This window comes from Mus caroli, chromosome 6, assembly GCF_900094665.2.
Source record: "Mus caroli chromosome 6, CAROLI_EIJ_v1.1, whole genome shotgun sequence".
Taxonomy (NCBI): domain Eukaryota; kingdom Metazoa; phylum Chordata; class Mammalia; order Rodentia; family Muridae; genus Mus; species Mus caroli.
In genome coordinates this window covers 144,960,832-144,968,193 of record NC_034575.1, presented here as the reverse complement: position 1 = coordinate 144,968,193, position 7,362 = coordinate 144,960,832, and positions in this window count along the sequence as shown.

Below are 7,362 nucleotides of genomic sequence, written 5' to 3'. Positions count from 1 at the left end.
CCCTCTGCCTGGCCAGTGTCTGCTCACAGCATTTATATTTTCCATGCCACGGTGACTTTGGAACCTCACCTTGCTCAAGACAGAATAAACTGACTCCTGCACAAATCTCTTGATCATTTCTCCTCCAAGTGTGGGGGAGCAGCGCAGAGGTGGGAAGTACAGAGCACATCGTAAATCCAGGGACGCTGGAGCTGAGGCTACAGGGGCCTCATAAAGGGATCTCTGTGTTTTCATATTATTTTCTGTTTAAGATCGACATGTGTGGTTCCGGACAAAGACGTTTTAGTGTGGAGGAGAGAGGGCTCAGTGTCTCTCCTTTTGGAAGAGCGGAGTGTCAGGGAGAGACACTGCTGAGATGTGCTCTGGGGTAGACTCTGCAGGAAACTAAAAATAAAACCAAGGGCTTTCGAATAACTGTTCTTGGGAAATACATCCAGGCAGCCAGCTTCCCGGGATGCCAGCTGGCCTCCGCATGTCAGTGACTGACTCCTGCATCTTGGCTGTCACATCTGAATGGGGACAGGTATAGTCAACCTCCCCAAACTGTGTCCTTGTGGTGGGAAGTGTTAATTGTCACTTAAAATATCTCTAGCAGGCAAGATTATCAGAGCCCCATATTATCTCTAAAACACTCGGAAATACCTATTTAATGTTTTTAGTATAAGGAGCCAGATTTGGGAGGGGGGAGGGGCAGGAAGACAGCTCAACTGGTGATGCAAGTGTCTTGCAGGCATAAAGTCCCAAGTTCAGTTTCCAAACATTTCTATAAAGGTGAATATGGTGGCAAATGCTTGTAATTCCAGCGTTGTCAATATGGAAAGAGGCAGGTCCCTGGCACTTTCCGACAAGCCAGCTCAGCTGAATTAGTGGGCTCTATGTTCAGTGATAGACCCTCCCTCAAAAAGCAAGGTAGTTGGCCCCTGAGAAATGACACTTGAGGTTAATGCCTGGTCCCCATATGTAAGCACACACATAACACAAAGTCAAGTATACACTATCCTGTGCATAGAATGCAGACTGACCCATACTGCTTGGCCTGAACTCTGACAGTACTGTACAGTACCAGCTATGTCCTCTTGGGTAAGCTAACTAATGTCTCTGTACCTCAGGGTCCTTCTCTACCTGTGTCTACTGACTGTTGTGAGGACTGAATTAATTAATATATGAAAAACACTTGCAATGTATTAACTCAACCCTCAGGTGTCATGGTGTGATTACCAAATGTCCCGCTAAAGGACTGTGTGTCAAAGACTTGGTCGCTGACCGGTAGAATTCTGAGAGGTGGTACAAACAGTACAAATTGAGGGTCTAGCTAGAGGAGCTGAGTCACTCACTGGAGGTGACTTCACCCCCCATGTAGCTGTGAGCTTCTGGAAAACAAATTACAAAGAAAAAATATTTCTATTTCTTTGACTCATGCACAGATTTGCTTTTTAAGGTGGACGATTTTTTAATATCACGACCATACATAAAGGAAGCCATTGGCAAGAGTGTTATAGTAAGGAGGGCAAGGGGTTGGGAAGGAGACATGATGGGATCCTGAGGGAGGCAGCTGAGAAGAGTGAGGAAAGGACGTGGTTAAATACATCATATACACATGTGAGGGTTTCGAAGATGGAAAAAACGGAAACCTTTATTCACGCAATCGCTTTGAAAGAAGCAACAGAAGCGGTAGCACACTGGGGCAGGTGTGCTACTAACGGGCTGCAAGCAACAGACTCAAGGGGACAAAAATGTTGGAGCATCAATAAAGGCAGGCTCTTTGGCTCCACACTTTTGGCTAGCCTGGGGAAAGGGCTGTGGCACCAGAAGAAGTGGATAAATAAACAAGGGAGCGTGAGAGAGGAAAAAGGCAGGAGAGAGGAAAAACTTCCATAAGCAAAATAGTGAAGACTCTACACCTACAAAGATTTGATGCCTGGTCAGAGTGCTTCCAGGTAAGAGAGTGCATCGGAAAGAAACAGTTGTTTATGAAGACATGTCGCCCTACATGGTAGCCAGGGTCTGTGTAATAATGGCCGGTCATCACCACCCGACTTTGCTCTGCCCAGACATGTCTAAGCTCCGAACTTCCGAGAAAATCCATGATACCTATAGTTCTTTCTGGTCTCCCAGTGGGTACCCAACTTGTCTTGGCTAACATCTGAGACAGTGAACCAAAGAAAAAGTGAAAAAAGACAACCAAGGAAAGAGAGAGAGGCCAGGCAAGATTAATTAGAGAATTCAGGGCCCCCATCCCATTTTGGTAGGAAACTAGTCCAAACAAGAGGAGTCAAATCAGGCCCTGGGGAGGTGCTACCTGGAACAGATGTTCCTTGATCCTTCTAGTGGAAACAAGTCCTCACACGGAATGACACAAAGCCCTACCCAACAGTGTATTTCCCAATTATTAGTGATGGATTTGGGATACACAAGGGAAATTGCTATGTGAATTATAAGCTTAATTAAAATTTTCAAAGCAAAGGTTTCCAACGCTTGTTCTCTCTCTCTCTCTCTCTCTCTCTCTCTCTCTCACACACACACACACACTTCTTGCTGTGGTTCATATGGCCCACTTTTCTCAATGACACGATGTCTCAATTCAGATGAATGACAGTCATTAGAGACCACATCCAGGAAACATTCTGTGGGTAAAAATTTCATTTTAAGAAATAAGATGCAGACATTAATACTCTGTTATTTTTAACTTGGCTTCATCTAGTAAGGATTCTGAAGCTGAATGTACAAACCTTTTGTTTCCAAGAACAGAAAAAAAAAAAGTATCTTTTGTCCAGATCACACATCAAAGCCTTCCCCACCCCCCTTGAAGGGGAAAAGGTCAACCTTTACTGGGAAGATAATCAGCTCAAGTTCATGGGAAGCAGTTGGACAACTACATCAGTATCGCCTGTGTCAATTCCACTTTTAAGGTGACCACAGTACTTTCCCTAGTGATCTGGTCTGATATTTAGGAACATTTTGTTTCTAAGGGCATTGGTTGGTTCTTCCTTCCAACATAAACTCATTCCTCTCTTACCCAGTTTGCTCCCCACCTTTACTGCAAAGTTCCGATATAAGGCAACTGTGGACCTAATAAGAGTTATAGAGAAAGGAAGAGCCAGGTTAAGACAGCAGGAATCCCATCTCTTGTCGGCTGACAGCCCTGCCTTTATGGGTTTTGTTCTTTTGGTTTTTGTTTTTTATTGGTTCTTTGTGACTTTCACATCTCTCACCCTAATCCTACTCATCTCCCCTCCTTGTTATACCTGCCTTCTACCCTGGCAACCTTCCCCCCAACAGAGAGAAAAAAAAAATCTTGTTGTGGAAGCTGTAGTATGGACAGATCTGTCTTTGAAATGTATTTTAATTGTACCATCCTTCTCTTACTTTCAAAATTATGGGAAAAGGCAATGGATCCAAAGTGTAGAAAACAGTGTACCAAAGTTCACACACCATCACCAAGCTCAAATTACCAACTCATGGTTTATTTTTGCCTCTTATTTCCCCCTACATATATTAATTTGAAGTAAATTTCATCTGTGACACCATTTCATCAGGAAATATTTGTGTCTCTGCTCCCTAAAAAAATACTGGGTTTTTTTTTTTTTTTTTTGGTCTGTTTGGAGGATGGTGCTGACATAGGGTCTCATGTAGCCCCAGCCAGCTTCTAACTCATTATATAGCCAAAGATGATCTTGAAGTCTATCTCCCAATGCTGAGATTGCACCTCCCCAACACACACACACACACACTTCATGATAACTAACTTTAAAGCTTGACTGTACGGAATCACATGGGAAGGAAAGCAAAGTCATGACTGGATGATTTTCTGAATGGGTGTCCCTGCCTCTTCCTGTCTTTGTCTGGAGAGTGTCCCTGAACATGGGTGGCTGGCCTTGACTGGTCTTGTATGAAAAGTGACCTTGTGCAGAGCTCTCTGCAAGACTGCATAACTCAATACATCCCTCCCATTCTGGCTTCCTGCCTGCATGATAATCAGGTGCTGTATTATAACCAATCATCCCTTCTTACTGGTTTGATGCTATGACCAATTAGCCCTTTCCACCCATACCCCTAAAAATGCCTTTATATACCCTATCCCTGAAACAATAAAGTAGACTTGTCTCATTGCAACAATCTCTGGAGGTCATTCCATCATACTCATGGTGTCAGGAGCCAATAAAGGCTAGCAGGTGATTTTCCTGGGATGGTCCACTGTGAACTGCAATGAATGAGCTCTTAGAAGCAAGGCCCAATGGAAATCTCAGGATTGAGTCTTGCTATTGATGTGCCTTTCCTGTCGTTATTAAATTAATATAGCCCACCCTATTGGGTAGATTTTTTTTTTTTTTGCAGATCAGCAAATATATACTGCCTTGAAGTGATACTATGTAGACAAATAGATGATTTCTTAATTCCTAATGATGATTCTCTAAGAGTTCCTAAATTTATACTAGAATTATTGAGCCCTTTATATTAGGGACTGCAACTGGAGTCTCTGTAATATGAAAAGATCATCTATCTTTTTGTCCTGCATCCTCCCAACATCTGTGTTCCACTTCAGCAGCCATTTCCCCAGTCTGGGCCCGCACGTGGCCGGCCATATGAACCCTACTGTCTGCCTCTGTTCCCTTGGTCCTCTCAGGCTGGTGACCAACAGCCTCCAAAGAGAAAGGGGGACCACAGATGTTACAGATTCCAGAGCTCTGAGATACATGATGAGAAAAGTTGCTAACAAGGAACATAACCAGCCCAAAAGTTGCTAGCAAGGACTATAACCAGACCAAAAGAAAGAAGTATGTTGCGATCAACAAAGCTGAAAGGAGCTGGAGATCTGAAGAGCATTTTGCCTTCTTACTTGGAGATGTAGAGCTTGGAGTTTGCCCAGTTGGTCCAATATTTCCTCATCCTTTTCTACATTTTGGAACAGTAACATATATCCCCTGCCATTGTATGCTGGAAGTATGTGATCTGTTTTTATTTTTATTTTTATTTTTACAGGGCTTTACGGTTAAGAGATTATATAAAACTCAGAAGAGATTTTGAACTTTGGACTTTTAAACATTGTTGAGACTATGATAGACTATGGGGACTTGGAAGTTGGATTAAATGCATTTTGCATTATGTTATAGCTCCAAGCCTGTGGGACTAAACCTCTGAAACTGTAAGCTGTGGAGAGCCGTGAGCAATCGCCATTACAAGATGGTCCTGGCTTCCACTATGCCTAACTAGTAAACAAGCCTTGTGCGCAGGTGCGAGAGTGAATTCACGCCAAGTCACTGCTCATCTCGGGGTGTAGTAATGAGGTGATGGGCGAGCAACAAATCAGGTGCTGACATGCCACGCTGAGGGCTATATAAGCAGCACCATTTTCCGGGTTCTGGGTCTTCCCTCCTGAAGAAGCAATAAAGCTTTTGCTGCAGAAAAATCTGGCCGTCCGAGTGTGTTCTTGCCGGTGAGAACAATAGCTCAGGACAAGTGGCACCGAGAACCCGGGAACTTCATACCATCACCGGCGCAAGGGAGACCCTCCATTCATGGAGCGGGTTCAGAACTGCGGGACACGTAAGGCTCTGTAAGGTATGTTCGGTCTTGACATTTCTCCAGAGTTAGAGTCCCTTTTGTATGTTTTCACGGGGCTCGTTCTTTTCATTTTGATTGCATACTGCTTCCACCACTGGAACTGCTGACTGGTTCTCAGTTGCGCAGTCAGGCACGGTTAGATAAAAGGGCAGCGAGCAGTATGGGAACCTCCCACTCCGGTCTTGAGGCAGTGTGGCCTAAAAATCGCCACTAAGACTATAGAGGGCTTTGTTAAAGAGATAGATCGCGTAGCGCCGTGATATGCATGCTCAGGGTCATTAACTATCGCCTCTTGGGAGAAACTGAAAGGAGATCTAGTTAGGGACAGCAGAATGGCAAACTTAAAGCAGGGAACCATGCCGTTGTGGAAGCTGGTAAGATCATGCTTAAAAGACGAGGGTTGTCAGCAAATGGTTGAGGTGGGGCAGAGGGTCCTGGAGGAGGTCAAGACAGTCTATCAGAGACAGAGCAGGGAGAGAGATTAAGAGTTCAGAGGAAACAAGGTGCACCTAAGAATAAAAGCCTTTCNACGGGCCTTGAGCCCGAGGAAAAGAGAAATAAGGGAAAGAATGCCCTGGGAGAGTTTAGAAAAAGGGATGGAAAGGGAGAGACAAAGAGAGATCGAGCTGGGGAGGCACCTAAGGGAAGGAACCTCTTTCCGCCATTAGACGAGTTCAAGGCACTAGCTGTTAGTAGCTCAGAATCGGATGAGGAACTTAGCCCCTCTGAGGAAACAGACTTAGAGGAAGAAGCAGCTCGCAATGAGGGAGAAAGATACCAGCCAGATGAAAGACGAGCTAATCAGTCACAGAATAAGACAAAATCAGCTAGAGACAAATGTCAGCTTGCTGCTTGGTCTCCGGGCCCTCAACCTCTGGGTCCTAGTGCACCTCCACCCTATGTGCAGAGGTATCATTCAGACTCATTCATTCCAAAAGAGGAACAGAGAAAAGTGCAGCAAGCGTTTCCAGTCTTTGAAGGCGCCGATGGTGGACACGTTCACACTCCGGTGGAGTATATACAGATTAAAGAACTTGCTGAGTCAGTCCATAACTATGGAGTCAATGCCAATTTTACTATAGTGCAAGTCGAAAGGCTTGCTACTCTGGCAATGACTCCCGGGGATTGAATGACTGTAGTGAAAGCTGCAGCCCCTAATATGGGAATGTATCTAGAATGGAAAGCTTTGTGGCAAGACTCCTGCCAAGCACAGGCAAGGGCCAATGCCGCCGTTGAAGGGGACCAAAGAACATGGACTTTTGAGTTGCTTACAGGTCAGGGACAACACACTACTAACCAGACAAATTACCATTGGGGAGCATACGCCCAGATCTCAGCTGCCGCCATTAAGGCATGGAAGGCACTCTCTAGGAAGGAAGAGCCAAGTGGACATTTGACAAAGATTACTCAGGGCGCCCAGGAGTCGTTCTCAGACTTCGTGGCTAGAAGGACAGAAGCAGCAGCAGGGAGAATTTTTGGAGACCCAGAGGCAGCTATGCCTTTAATTGAACAGTTGGTCTATGAACAGGCTACGCAGGGATGCAGGGCAGCTATTACACCCAGAAAGAGCAAGGGATTGCAGGACTGGTTGAATGTTTGCCATGAGCTTGGAGGGCCACTCACTAATTTCGGTTTGGCAGCTGCCATTCTACAAGGGCAGAAGCGCCCTGACACGGCTGAGCTCAAACTCTGCTATAATTGTGGCAAACCAGGACACTTAAAAAAGGACTGTAGAGCCCTTGTCAAAAGGAGAGCGCCAGGACTGTGTACTAAGTGTGGGAAAGGGTATCATTGGGCCAG